Source organism: Mesocricetus auratus, unplaced genomic scaffold (genome assembly GCF_017639785.1).
Source record: "Mesocricetus auratus isolate SY011 unplaced genomic scaffold, BCM_Maur_2.0 Super-Scaffold_100003, whole genome shotgun sequence".
Lineage (NCBI taxonomy): Eukaryota > Metazoa > Chordata > Mammalia > Rodentia > Cricetidae > Mesocricetus > Mesocricetus auratus.
In genome coordinates this window covers 109,888,125-109,904,682 of record NW_024429188.1, presented here as the reverse complement: position 1 = coordinate 109,904,682, position 16,558 = coordinate 109,888,125, and positions in this window count along the sequence as shown.

The window sequence follows — 16,558 nt, the reverse complement described above, 5'->3', positions numbered from 1 at the left end:
TGTAAATTTAATCTATGAAGCTACAAGGTTTCCATTTCATGTATCCATTATATTGGAGTCAACTATTTCAATAAAAATGACTCAGTATGTAAAAAAATAAAATCTGTTCCCATATATTAAACAGCATGGTAATCTCCTAATCACTTTATTCCCTGTAAAATTTAATTAAATAATTAATTTTCCTGTTTAACAGTTTTACACACACACATATACTGTCTTGTGAAATCATTTAGCTTAACTAGTACCACATGTGTTATATATTTCTAGAACACTTATCAATTACTAGTATCTCATAGCTGCATACCTTACCATAAAATTCAGCTGAAGATGAAATATTTCAAGCAAAAATGGTTATATATGTATATAGGCATGTGCATCTCAGATGCATATAATACTAGTTTTTACTCAAATAAAATTTATCTTAATCCGTCATTATACATTAAACAAATATGACAACATTGAAACCTTAAAACATGAATAAATCTGGACCCTCTTCTCAAGAGGTTAGTTTTCTAGGAAACAATATAAGGCAAAATAAACAAATTTATAAAATGTAGCTATGATATTGAAAATGAAGCAAACTTTTTATCAGTGACAAGAGACAGAATATAGGAGAAACTGGGCACGGATTACTAACACACAAATACTCTGAAGGATTTATCTTTTAGTGGAGGAATTGGAAACATTTTTTACCCTTCACCAGGAATGAAAGGCAGAAACTGTCCAAGTCTGGTTCTGTGAAAAAAATGAGAAACATAGTTCTTCAATGGATTCCCAACTATAAATTAATACTAACTTTAATGATGACCAAGGAAAGTGAAAGAAATAAAAGAAATGGTGCTATAAAGAGCAAAACAAAACACAGAAACAAAACAGCCAACACATATGATCAAGAAACCAACCTGCTAATACAGCACATTAGCACTCAAAAACGGAACAAACATTACCTTTAAAGGATTTTAGCAGTGTACATTTCTTGTAAAAAGCAATGGGGTTCACAATGACATTTTTGTCCAAGTATATTACTAGGTTGCCAGACTGAATGCAGTCCCCTTTACATTCTCCTGTCCTGCTGACCTCTTTGTGTGAATTCTTTCCACTTCAAAATATTCATCCCTTTATTTCTTCCCTCCTCTCTCTATCTCACATACACATACATGTACACACAGTCACAAATAATTTACATTCTAAAAATACTAGAAAATATGTTGTTTGCTTTGCTCGCTTTTCTTGATACTAATGTATCAATTCTTAACCATGTAACATTATTTCATTCTTCTTTGTGACTGGTAAATCTACAGTCTGTCTACACACTACATTTCATTAATCCATTAATCTGTGTGGATATGGAGGCTGATTCTCTGACTTGCTACTTTGAATAGTACAACAACAAATATGAAAGAGCTAATATTTTTGCAGGATGCTAATTTAGATTCCTTTGGATAAGTACCCAAGAGTTGTAAAGCTGGGTTTTTTCCATATTTACATATTGTAAGTAGGTATGATTAATCTGCTTATAATTTTCAGTGAACTTTCACATTTACTTCCATACTTGTTGAACTAGTTTACACTCCACCAACAATATTAGGTTTCCTTTTGTTCCTTCCCTCATCCATACCTGTTGCTGTCTTTTTTCCATCCTTTTTGTTACATTATTCATTGATTTAAAAACATGTGCAGTGTATCTATAACATTACTCCCTTTTCCACTGTAACTCCTTCTGGACATCAAAAACTTCTTACCAATTTTATGTCTTCTATTTATTTTTTTTCTTCCACTGAATCCAAAATTAGTGCTACTTAAATGTGTGTGAAAATGAAGCCCTCCACTAGGGATTGTTCATACTGTTGAATAAAACTGAGACTCTCTTACTCAGTAGACATCACCTTCCTGAGTGCGGCTTCATTATAACCACTCTTTAATCCATGCTGAAGCATTCACTAGCTTGATCTTGGGCAGGTCTACAGTAGGCAACTATATGTTGTGAACATGAAACCAAGGCCCTGTCATGTCCAAAAACATTATTTCACAGCAGTTCTGAATTCTTATTCTTAAAATATTTCTTTCCACATTTCTGCCCTGTTTCTTGGGCATTGTGTAGGAAGGGGTGTGCTAAAGATAACTCACTTAGGACTGAACACTCCATAGTCTCTTATTCTCTGCACTTGGACTAGTTGTCAGTCTTTTTATTAAATTGCTATTCACTTCATAAAGAAGCTTCTCTGGTAAGTAAGAGGGGATGCACTAATCTTGTCATATAAGAAAGAATATTTAGAAACAAATTTTATGTTATGTTCATTGAGTAGAATAAGAGTAATAGAATCTGTCCGATTGTCTATTACCTCCAAAGTCATGGGTTCTTGTCAAGGCTTATGGTACCAGACATAGGTTTCATCTTACAGAGAATATTTTTAAGATAGATCAGAAAGCTGTTTCTAAATACCCATAACATTAGTGCCACTAGTCTGTTAATACGTATACTTCGCCAGGCAGGTAATTATTGTAGTTTTCAGAGTTTACAATTGGGTAATTCTGTTGATTTTTCTTTGTCAGCATCCTGAACATAATATTTCAACACCATAACAGCTAGAAATCAAAGAGAAAGCCCTTAATTCAATACCAGGTTAATTTATTCTAGTCCTGTGACCAAAATATATGGCATGTCTGTGTGACTACTGTCAAATGGACCTAGACCAATGTGAATGGTACATTCCTAGACAAGTAGGCCTAGTCTACACAAAAAGAAAACCTGAACAAGCCAGAGAAAGCAATCCAGTAAGCAGCATTCCTGCATGGTCTCTGGTTTAGTTCCTCCTTTGCTTCCCTTAATGATATACTGAAATCTGTAAGCAAAGTAAACCATTTTCCCAAATTACTTTCGGTACTTGTATTTATCATAACAAAGGGAAAACAAAATATGATAGCTATTTTGATCATATTTATTCTGCCTATCCATGAAAATGTGAAGGTCTTTCATTTTCTAGTGTCATCTTCAATTTATTTTCCTTTACAGCGCTAAAATTTTCATCATAGAAGCATTCATCTCTTTCTTAATTCTTATTCCTAGATAGTTTTGGGAAATTGTGACTGGGATCATTTTCCTGATTTCTTTCTAAATGTCTTCATTATTGGAATATAGGGAAACTACTGATTTTGTATGAAGATACAACTTGTATAGTTGAAGATATGTGTATGTTATATGACACGTTGCCAGAATGACTGCTAGTTAACACTGAAAACTGTAAATGATAGAGTGCTTCAGATAGGAAGAAAGCAAATTAAGGAAGGCTCTGTGGATCTGGTCCCAGACACCATGTGGAATGCCAATATACCCACATCATCTGGCACAGATGGCATAGTGAGTGATCCTTAGCAACCTTGAAAGTGACATGGTAAATAGTAACAGTTGTTTTTATGATGAAAACAGGTTCCTTCCATGTATAGACAAGGTAAAGGACTCCTATGAATCTCCTTCATTAAATATGAAATCCTATACTAAAATATAGAGAAAATCAGACTAGAATAAACCTTACATACAAGGACATTACAATCATAACCACATTTCTTTTTGTTTGTTTTTTGGATTTTTGTGATTTTTTTTGCGTTTTTTATTATATATTTAAATTAGAAACAAGCTTGCTTCACATGTCAGTCCCAGGTCCCTCTCCCTCCCCTCCAAGCCCTCTTCCCCTAGTCCCCCCAGCCCCCTATCCCCCCACCCAATCCCTACTCCATGAAGGGCCTTACCCTCCCTGGGGTATCTCTAGAGTCTGTCATTTCGTTCCTGGGAACCATGTTTCTATGAAATATGTGATTTTATACTTCCCGAATTCCATCACGTCAGTTGGTTAACTCCCTAACAGAGTTTTGTATTGAGATTATATACTTTTTTAACTCACAAAACTTACTATTCCCTTTTCCCTTTTCTTCCTTTTCCCTTCTCCTAGCAGGAACCCACACCTAAAGATTGTTGTGCAGTATACTCTCTGATTCTCTGACTCCAACAGATTGTCTTCAGGATCCCTTCTATGTCTGTTTTAAAATTCCTTTTTCTCTGAGACATGGGAAAAAAAACTTCTGTGTTCTTCCCAGGAATACTAGGATTGTACTTTTTGAACTTGACATGATAGCAATCTGTGGTCAAAAAACAAAAGCAGTTTAGTTGTAAGCTGCCTCAGCAATGGAAATGAATACATTAGATTCTGACAATAGAGATAATAATGGATTTGTAAGAGCCATTGTGACTACTCATGTTGACGATAATGCAATCCTCCTTGATGACTATTGGAATTGTAATAGCATATTGGAGTGCATCATAATGGAATCACTGAAATAGCATATCTTTAATGTCTTTATGTTTTCTTTCTTACATTATCCCCTTGTCTCTATAGTATGCTTTATATTATTTTAGTGGGCAAAACATCTAGGTCAGAAAAATAAGTTTGTAACACAACGAAGCTTGTATTTAAAACAAAAGATATACACTGGAGTATATTTACTCCATTCCTCATTAAACCTATTCATGAGGTATCTTTTGTCATACAAGCCTGTAGTGATATATTATTTATGATTTATTAAAACTTGACTGGGGATTCAGAACAGCAAAGTCAAGCTATAGATATCAAACCATGATGATATACACCTTTAATCTAAGCAGCCAGAATCTAAGAGGCGGTGGTACGCACATTTAATCCCAGGATTCAGGATTGAGAGATAGACAGATCTCTCTGAGTTCAAGGGATACACAAAACTGAATCAATCTAAAAGAGAATTATAGCTCACACCTTTAATCCCAGCATTAGACGGATATAAACGACAGGAGCAAGTATTCAGTATGAAGCTTTCGTTCTGGAATCACACTGAGGAGAGGCAGTGGTGTGAGGTTTGGTGAAGACTTCATGCATGGATCAGCCCATTCTTCCTAGAGGTGAGAGCTAGTAGCCAGGTGCTTTGTTTCCCTGATCTTCAGCTTGAATCCCAAAATCTGTCTCTGGGCTTTTTATTTATTCATGATACATCAGCCTATGACAAGAAATGATAACTTAGCATTATCTTTTTGACTTTCAATGTGTTCTTACATAGTCTCCAATCGTTTTTTTCCCTTGTGATATTTTGATCTAATTAAATACAATTTGTTGAGAAATGGACAATATTTGAAACCTCCAGTTTTATTGACAAGAATGTGGAAAGTAAAGAGATCCTGTTAATAAATTTAACAAATAATCTTCCCCATTTTCAGATGAAAATTGTCTACTATCTCAATGTATTATTTTGAAAAATATTTTACTATGGATAAAATCAGTAATGAATGGGAGAAGAATTCACAGGTTCTTAAATATTCCTGATGAACTAATAGATTCTGGAAGAGGAAGAATCATTGTCTACATTTACAGGAACGTTACAGAACCCACTAGGTTCCACTGTACTTTTTAATAACCATGATGTGACCAATGAGTCATAAAAGACACAAAAGACATGACTGTGAGAAAGGAATTTATAGGGATGAGGGCAGTTTTTTGACGATGGAGCAAGGAAGGAAGAAAGATTGTGGAAACGTGCATAATGATAATCCATTTCATATCTTTATGAGATTGTCAAAAACAAATTAAATTGATAAAAATCCCTGATAAAAAATGTCAACATTGTAACAAATGACGAGGATGAACAAGAATGTATGCAAGGATTAGGTACTTTACTATTGTGTTCATTATGATCACAATACGTGATAGAAAGAACTTGAAAGAGAAAAGATGTATTTGACTGATAGCTTAATCAAGTCACAGAGAAAGCATTGTACAAAGTGGGGAAACAGGAGACAATGGTTGTTCTAGCCACAGCAACCTACTGCCACTAGTTTTGTTTCACCTCCTAAAGGTTCCACAGCCTCTCAAAATAGCCACCATTTGAGGAACAATCAGTCACATTATGAGAATCCCTGTGACACTTTAGATGAAAACTGTAACAGTTCCCTTCTTTTTTATTATTGATTCTTTGTGAATTTCACATTTTGCATCCTGATCCCACTCATCTCCATTCCCTCACTTCTGCCCTCTGCTCTTGAACTCCTGTAAAACAAAATTTTAAAGTAAAACAATTAACTAAGTAAATAAATAAATCTTGGCATGGAAGCTGTAGTGTGGCCCAGTGAGTTACATAGTGTACTTTGTAGTCCTTACAAGTTTCATTGCAATGAGTCATTAGTCCAGTTCGAAGCCTCTGCCTTTTACTGCACTATTGATACCAGGACCTTACTGGGACTCCTATTCAATATCCTATTGTTGCCCTGTGGCATGGAGCTACTGTAGCATTGATCTGCAGGTCCAGCCACTTCACATGCTCCAGCAATTCATAGATGTGGTGGGTGTTTGGATGGTAGTCCTGGTTCTCCGCCTGAGTGGTAGCTGGGTTGGTCAGCCTGCCACATTTCTCTCGTAGTCAACACCAGGATGAGCTCTCCAGCACTGCCCAGCCTAGCTCACTCCATGTAGCAGGCAGCAAGGAAGAAGGAACTCTTCCATTCTTAAAACAACATTAAAGTATAATTTTCCTGATGATCATAAAATAAATGAGTTTTTTTTGTCTCCATCAAAAAATGTAAGGCATTCTCTGAGCAGACAACAACCAACAGAACCTAATTCTTTAAAAATGATGTAACTACTTTTTTCTTTTTTTTTTTTTCGAGACAGAGTTTCTTTGTATTGTTTTGGAGCCTGTCCTGGAAATCGCTCGCTTGATAGACCAGGCTGGCCTCAAGCTCACAGTTTTATTGTTTCCCCATAAGCTATTGTAGACCCACAAAGAATACAATGGAGAAGAATCAGGATATGATCAGTCAGTTGTCTACAGAGTTCATTCAGATTCTCCTTTATCCCTTTCAAAATCTTTTTCTTTGTAGGCTATTATTTACGATCTGTTTAATATGCTATATTTCGAATTTTGTAATCATACACCTTAATTAAGTGTTACATTCTTAATCTAAAAGCAAAATACATGTTTACACAAACATGAATTATATTGAGAAGGATATATTTATATATTGAGTATATGACCACCTCCTCTAAGTAATAGACAAAATTATAACTACCTATTCATCTTTAAACTTAAGCAACAGATATAATTCCCAAGATATTATCAATATTTTTATTATCCAAAACAATGTATTCTTAATCCCAAAGCCAATGTCTTTAAAATTCCTCAGTTTTTTTTATCATTTTTTATTTTAATTTTAAATAGCTTGTTTTACATGTCAATCCCAGTTCCCTCTCCCTCCCCTCTTCCCGCAACTCCCCTTCCCCCCCTCCCTCCCACGCTATTGCCAAATCCTTCCACATAGGGGATATCTAGAGTCTGTCATTTTACTCTTGGTAGGGTCAAGGCACTCCCCTAAGAGTCCAGGCTGAGAGAGCATCTCTCTTTGTGCTATAGGCACATGAAGACAGTTTGTATACCAGGGATAGACACTGATCCACAGCTCAGGGCCCCATAGGTTGCCCAGGCCTTCTCACTGACACTCACATTTGGGGGGTCCAGATCAGTCCCATGCTGGCCTCCCCACTGTCGGTCTGGGGTCCAAGAGCACTCCCCTGTTCAGATCAGCTGTCTCTGCTGGTTTTGCCAGCCCATTCTTTGCCAATTTGCTCATCACTCCTCTCTCTCTGTCACTGGGTTCCTTGGGTTCAGTTCAGTGATTAGTTGTGTGTTTGACTCTGCTTCCATCAGTCACAGGATGAAGGCTCCCGGATGGTTATAGACATCAAGTTCATTATCAGGAATGGGCATTCAGTTTTTCTAGGATTTATTTTATTGTATGTATATCAATGTATTACCTGCAAGTATGTCTATATACAATATGTGTGTCTGGTGTCCATAGAGGTCAAAAGAAGGACTGGGATGCCCTGCAACTGGAGTTGCAGACAATTATGAACCACCATGGGGGTACTTGGAATCAAAGCCAGTATAGACACTGAGTTTTGTGCATGATGATACATATGGATCTATCTGCCGTCTTTTACATGCCAGCATCCAGTTGTTCTAGCACCATTAGTTGAAGATACTTCCTTTTTTCTATTATATATTTTTAGCTTCTTTAGCAGAGATCAGGTGTTCAAAGGTGTGTGGGTTGATTTCAGGGACTTCAATGCAATTCCATTGGTCTACCTGTTGTTTTTGTGCCAATACCAAGCTGTTTTAAGGACTATAGCTTTAATAGTAGAGTTTGAAGTCAGAGATGGTGATGCCTCCAGAAGTTCATTATTGTACAGAGTTGTGTTGGCTATCATTGGTCTTTTGTTTTTCCTTATGAAGTTGAGGATCATCCTTTCGAGGTCTGTGAAAAAGTGTGCTGGTATTTTGATAGGGACTGCATGGAACCTATAGATTGCTTTTGGCAAGATTGCCATTTTTACTGTGTTGATCCTACCTATCCAAGAGCATGGGAGATCTTTCCATTTTCTGGTATCCTCTTTAATTTCTTTCTTTAGAGACTCAAAGTTCTTGCTATACAGGTCTTTCACTTGTTTGGTTAGTGTTATCCCCAGATATTTAATTTTGTTTGTGGCTATTGTAAAGGGTGATGTTTCTCTGATTTCTTTCTCAGCCCATTTATTATCTGTATATAATAGAGCTACTGATTTTTTTTGAGTTAACCTTGTATCCTGCCACTTTGCTGAAGCTCTAGGAGTTCCCTGGTAGAGGTTTTCAGGTCATTTATGTAAACTATCATATCATCCGCAAATAGTGAATGTTTGAACTCTTCCTTTCCAATTTGTATCCCCTTTATCTCCTTTTGTTGTTTTATTGCTCTAGCTAGAACTTCAAGTACAATATTGAAAAGGTATGGAGAGATTGGACAGCCTTGTCTTATTCCTGATTTTAGAGGAATTGCATTGAGTTTCTCTGTTTAGTTTGATGTTATCTGTTGGTTTATGTAAATTGCTTTTATGTTCAGGTATGTTCTTGTTATCCCTGATCTCTCTAGACCTATATTATGAAGGGGTGCTGGATTTTGTCAAAGGCTTTTTCAGCATCTAGTGAGAAGATCATGTGGCTTTTCCTTTGCAGTTTGTGTATATGGTGAATTACATTGATAGATTTTTGGATGCTGAACCATCCCTGCATCCCTGGGATGAAGCCTACTTGATCATGATGGAAGATTTTTCTGATATGTTCTTGGATCCGATTTGCCAGAATTTTATTGAGTATTTTTGCATCAGTGTTCATGAGGGAAACTGGTCTGTAGTTTTTGTTCCAGAACTTTCTGTAGGACTGGGTTAGTGGACATGTATTGCTTCTTAAGTTTCTGTCTGGAGGTCCTGTCTAGTGGTGAGAGCAGAATATTGAAGTTTCCTATTATTAGTGTTTGAGATTTTATGTGAGATTTGAGCTTCAATAATGTATCTTTCACAAATGTGGATGTCTTTGTATGTGTGTCATAGATGTTCAGAATTGAGACTTCATCTTGATAGACTTTTCCTGTGGTGAATATGACATGTCCGTCTTCATGTCTTTTGATTGATTTTAATTTGAAGTCTAATTTTTAGATACTAGGATTGACACCAGCTTGTTTCTTGGGCCCCTTTGATTGGAAAAATCTTTTCCCTACCCTTGACTCTGAGATAACTTCTGTCTTTGACATTGAGATGTGTTTCTTATATGAAGCAAAAGGCTGGATTCTGCCTTTGTATCCATTCTCTTAGCCTGTGACATTTATAGGCAAGTTGAGACCATTGACATTGAGGGATATTAATGACTCTTGTTGTTGATTCTTGTATGTTTTTTATTTATTTGTGGTGGTGTTATTATGTGTGGGTTTCCCTCCTTTTTTCTTTTGGTGTTTGGTAAAGTGAGATTCTCTATTGAAAAAGTGGGATTATCTATTGTCTTTGTGAGTATAGTTATCTTCATTGGGTTGAAGTTTTCCTTCCAGTACTTTCTGTAGGGCTGGGTTTGAGGGTATATATTGTTTAAATTTTGGTGGAGTCTATTTGGTGTTCTGTAAGATTCTTATATTTTCATAGGCATATTCTTCTTTAGGTTAGGGAAGTTTTCTTCTATGATTTTGTTGAATATAATTTCTGTACCTTTGAGCTGTATTTCTTCATCTTCTTCTCTACCTTTTATTCTCAGATTTGGCCTCTTCACAGTGTCCCATATTATCTGGATATTTTGAAAATGACTGTATTTTCTTTTTGAAGTCACTTATCAGTTAATATGATCAATGACTAGTTTTGACTTTTTAAAATGAGACATAATTTGAACACATGCAACATTAAATGAATAAAATAATGTTTGACAATTATGTCACTAAAGTGATTAAACTACATGACAACATTGTAGCATAAAAATTCAATCATCCCTCACACTGCCAGGAATCTTAATAATATAATTTGGTACCTTTATTGAATTTGATGAAGTGGCAGTTTGCAGTTGAAGCTATATTATCCATATTCCCATGTGTTCTAGAGAAACTGATTCTATCCAGTAAGAGTTATTAAATATATACAGTTTATCTGTTGATGTTAGGAATAAAACTAATAAATCATTTTGTTTCTAACAGGGATGCTGATTTGGGGAGAGCTGGATGGGAGAGAGTTGAGATAATCACAGAAAAACTATGTAACTGATGACCTAAGATGCTTATGGCTCAACTGTTCTTAAACATGTCTAGCTTTAGACCAATCCAAAATAAGTTAAATACTTTAATTTTGAGATATGTTTATTTCTTTTTTACAATATTTCTCCAACGAATTACATGCCATGCATAATCACTCCTCTGTGACAGGTCTAGTGTCAGCTCTTAAAGATTTAATTTTATTTACAACTGACCAGTATTTCTGAAAGGAAGTCATCATTACATCGGGATATTATTCAAAATGAAGCCAGATAGTACTAGAAATTCTTTAAGACAAGGTTTCAGATTACTGTTAATTATGGAGGATGAAAGCAATGAAACTTAATGAATATTTGGTATGTAAATATAAGTATATAAATAATTTATATATTGCATTAACATTGAATAATATATTTATTATATGTTATAATATGTTTTATATAATTAAAATATATTATAAGTATATAAGAATATATTGACATCTATATATATTATATGCGATTATTATTATAGAATGATAATGCTAGAAAAGCATTGTCAATGGCTTCTTTCCCTAGTGTCTGAAGTTCATGGAAACTCTTAATTCTATGCATATGAACCATATTAAATAGCTTCATGCTGTGAAATAATCCTTTTGTACATTGTCAAGATTTGCCTCTGTGATTGGTTTAATAAAGAAGCTGACTGGTCAATAACTGAACAGGATAAAGTTAGGCAGGAGAGTCAGACTAGGAGAATGGTGGAAGAAAAAAGGGAGGAATCTGGAGTTGCCAGCAAGACACAGAGGGAGCAGAAAATGAACATGCCCTATGGAGAAAACTACCAAGCCATATGGCAAAGCATGAATAAAAAATAAGGTTTATTTTAAATGTAAGAGTTAGCTAGTAACAAGTCTGAGCTATTGGCTGAGCATTTGTAATTAATAAAAGCCTCTTTGTGTTTGTATGAGAAGTGGCAGGCAAGAAAGAAACATCTGCCTACACCTTCTTAGGACCAGTTACCAGTTATCAGATTTATATCAGGAGCACAATCTTCTAGGAGTGGGAAAAAACATAATCAAATGCCCAAGAAGAAAATTTTAATAATATAGTAAATAGAGGCTCTGTTAAACTGGCTTATTGTCATAGGATACAGATTATAATTCATATATTAAGATTAATTTTGGTTGATCACTAATCATATCTTATTTTTGATGATTATAAATTCAGTCAAATTAATTAACACTTAATATCTATAGAAGATAAAAATGTATGTTCAAGTTTTCTGAGAAATCTGTTAAGCATGGAATTACATAGACAATAGAGTAGATTTGTTCTTGTCACCATCTGAAATTAGAATATCAATATATATGGGGATTAATATTGCATATTTTTATCATCTGTAACAACATCTTAGCAATCAGTTAGTTAGGTGTTTCCTGTCATTATCAACTTCCAATGATTAGTCCATAGGAGGGGAACACAAAGCACTGAGGAAAAACACAGAAAAGACTATGGTAAATCTTCAGTTAAATAAGATTATTCTTACTCTATTGTAGAATATAGAACCTGGTGCCAGTGATTTTGTATTTCTAATTGTCATATAGTATAGAATGGAACATGACAGAGGCAGCTTCCAATTGCTTGTTCATGAAATCATACATTATTTTGGAAGAAAGCTACCACATGTGCTGACTTTCTATAGGTGTAATTATCTGTGACTGATTCACAGCAAGACAAAGCAGTATTCGTATTTGATAGCAGCCAAAGAAAACTTTCTGTTACACAGACTTTCACAAATAGGAAGGTAGGTTAGAGAGGGTTCTGGAAGTTGATTGCAAGGGATCTTGTAGTCCACTGTAATGACATGAGGTTTCCCTAAGAGAAGAGTATTGATTAAAATATTTTTAGTGAAGGAGTGACACAAAGTCACATTTTAGCAGGACCTTTGAAATATTTCTTTATTTTTAAGAGTCACAATAGAAATCTGTGCCTGGTGAATGCTCTAAAAATTGAATGAATTTCATATAAAGACAAATCAGCCATGCTCTCCCACATATTTTTGATCTATGGTTTCAAGAAACTTCACAAATGACTATAGTGTAAAATAAAGTGACAAAACACTGAGTGTATCTTCCAACTGTACAAAAAATTTCTTGTTGTTGTTTACATAACATGTCTTTAAGTGGATTTAACTTGAAAATTTTCATATTGTACACTCTCCAGGAAATTTATTATTAATGTTTCATACTGCCAGCAATATTCACATATACTGTTTTAAATACATAGCCTTCCAGGATTTGCTTTAGCCCCTGAAATTCTGTTTTCTTAGTATAAAAATTTATTTACTGCTATTGTTATATTATTATTTTAATGTGAGATAACCTGTATCAGTACAAGAAATTCAGAGGCTCATCTACATTATTTTTTCCAGAAACTACCATTACTTTTCTTCATGAGAACACATTTGAATTGGCAGGACAATGACAATTAGTTAAAGAATGTGTGAATCAGACAAGTGGGGTTTCAGATATATAATAAACAGTTTCCCCAAATATGCATACAACAAAGTAATGGGTATTGTATTTATTAGTGGTAATACTATTAGTTCTAAAAATAAATCCATATGTTCACTTCTATATTATTACACAAAGTCCAGGTGGAGATAGCCATTGTATTCCAATATTTGATCAATCTTAGTTCAAGATTGGAGTTTAGACCCATAGCAATTTGATTGGTTTCATCTATTTATAATGATTTAAGAATATGAGCATAGTTGTTTGTAAGACTTTTACCCATGATATGTACATCATATTTATGTAGAATGTAGACAAGCCAACAGAGATAGTAGGAAATATGTTTTGAATCTTTATATTAATATATAACTTAAACTCACATTTTCCTCAGGTTAGTTGTTGCTTGAGTCAACAAATGCCCAACATAAAGCAATAATCTACAGCACAACTACATAGATGCTACAATTGTTTAATATGTATTCATAAATAATTTATTGTCAAACAAATGTGAACATGCCTGTGGATACAATGATTGTGACGAACATTAGAGATTTTGAAAACTATCAATTAAGATTAACAAAGTTGATCTTAGCATTTAATCATCCCTGTAACCAAAAATTTGAATGATAAAACTATTATATTTACTAGCAATTGAACCGATATTTATTTATAAAATTCTATGTAGAAGGGACTCTGAATAAATTCAACAAATATTCCTTAGTCAAATATTATCAGATAGGCATTGTGCTAGATGTTTATCAAACAGCAAAATATACAAGAAGCCATGTCCTGCTGGAATTCACAATCTTGGTGAGAAAAGTGAAAATAAGCAAAGGACCAAACAACATAATATAATCCTAAGGAAGCTGCTAAGGAATACAGATAAGACAAGTCTAAAAAAGGGATAAAGAACATACAATGGGTAAAGAGTTCAATGTAATGTGGATAATGTGACTCTCTGTGAAATTTTCACCAGGATTTCAGTTAGATACCTGTGTGGGTAGAAGTAACAGACTAAGACTCATGAGAACAATAAAGACAAAAGAAAGTGGTTGAAGAATTTGTGTAAGATTCAATGTTCAACAAAGAAGCTAAGGCAGCAACAAAAGAAAGGCTAAGGGAGGAAAAGAGGATTATGATAGTCCTATGACACCTTCTCTATGGTCTGCTGTTACCAAGATGATTGAGTGTTCACTTGAATTACATGGAAAACCTTAGAGAATCTTGAGCAGAGGAGTTATATGATCTTAATAATACCACTACCCAATCTGTGTTAAAAAAATAAGTTAAAAAGGAATAGGTGGTCAGGAAAGGGATGATGTTGCAATAGCAGTGATGAATAACTTCGAATAAAAAAATAACTACCAAAATGAAAAGAGTATCTCTAATAAAATCACTATTTTCATAGAAATTTTTTTCTCAGATGAGAACATTATTTTCCTAGTGGTAACCATTAACTGTCAATTTTTGTGTTCAGAGACTAGCAAATAATTTACCACACAGTGGTAAAATATAATTGATATTTTAGACTCGTGTGGTGGCACATGACAATAATTTACCACATAGTATTAAAATATAATTGATAGTTTAGCCTCATGTGGTGGAACATGACTTTAATCACCACACTCAGCAGGCAAAAAACTTATGAATGTCTGTGAGTTCAAGGCCAGCCTGGTTTACATATTGAATTCCAGGGATATGTATGAAATCTTGTTTCAACAAAAAATATTTAAAAAGAAAAATAAAAGATAATAGTTGGTAGTTTATGAGAATGCATCTTCTTAATCGTATCTTATAAAACCTCCCATAATATTAATTTAGTTAATTAATGTCTACTTTTAAAAGAAAATGAAGGAATTTGATATTTTCACAATTAACTGGCTTTTGGGATTCAACAGTCATAGGGGAAAGGGCCAAAATAATGAAATGCTCTATGAATGGTAGAATAAAATTCACTCAGTGAAATGTTATAAACTGCTGTGTCAGAGCCTGACTACTTGATTCTAATTGATTTATTTTGTGTAGTGTACTAATCTTTTTTCAAAATAGTACATGCTACTTAAAACTATTTTGTGTTCTCAAAAGCATTTTCTCTGTACAATATAATTTCCTGATTGTGTGTTTGCCTGCTAATAAACTCACACCTAAGCCTTGTATGTATTGGCAGGCAAGTCCATACCCTGGGGTGTGTTATTGCTTGCATAATTAGCCATCAATTATCACCAGTTACATTTGCACCTGTTCCATTTGAAATTTCAGGCTTGGCCAATTGGCATGTTCTGAACTCTCTCCCACTTCTGAGAAAAGTGGTAAAATGGTCCTTTTTTTTTAAGGATACTCTCCTTAAATAGGATATCAACCAACACCATCTGAGTAGGAAGTGTTTTCATTAAGGGATCTTAAAGATAATGTGAAAATACAAGAATCGTCCAAAACAATAATGCAATTTTTAGTCAAGTATTTTAAATTTTGAATCATCCTCAGAGAAAATTCATTTAGCAAATGAAGACACTAAGGTTTGAAATGTGAATAAGACTTTCTTTTCTGAAGTCAAGCACAACTATATTAGTGGCATAATCTGTGTTTGAACTGAAGGGTACCTAGCAGAGGTCTGCATTCATATCTTGGCTTATTTGGGGAATTATATAATTAAACATGTCAAGCCATCTCTTTTTCCTCCTCACTTAAGTTTCATCAAGTGCTTAGAATATAGGTTCTCTTCTCTGACCTTTTCTTTTCATTCGTAGTTACACTGAACTCATTGAGACATAATTATCTTTAACAGTTGTATAATTTGTAAAATAGTTTCTATTCTAAACAAAGTGACATTGGTTGTCTAAAAGCTGGAAATTTTAATATAATTTTGAAATAAACAGCATTGGAAAAATTTTAAGAAGACATTATATTTCTGAACTCTGTGTCTACTGGTAGGAAAATTAGTTTTCTATATCTTTAAATTATAGATTTCAGCCCCTTCTAAACTGTATGAATTCCTAACTGCTAATCTATTTGGACATAATTTTACCTAGTTTGAAACTATTCCCTAACTATATTTAATCAACTGAGAGGAAAAAAATGTTGTGATTGGTGTCATAGTTTCAATTCAGGAGATACTATTTTTTAAACCTTTACTTGTAGGTATTTTAAGTTATTCACACATTGATTTTATTGTTCAAGAGTGATATTTTTTACAAAATTTTTACCTTGTAGCTTTGGTATATTAAGACCCATTTATTAACTTTTTGAATGGGAGGTGAATTTTTTTCTTTATGTTCTGTTTTTTGAGACAGATTCTCAGATATCTCAAGCTGACCTAGCATCCCTGAACCTGCTGCATCCACCTTCCAAGAAATGGGATTGCAAACAGGAGCCATGGCTGGTTACATCTCAGTAAGCAGATGGTAAAACTTTTGGGAAAATAATGGCAGAACTACACATATTCATAGGAAGCTTTT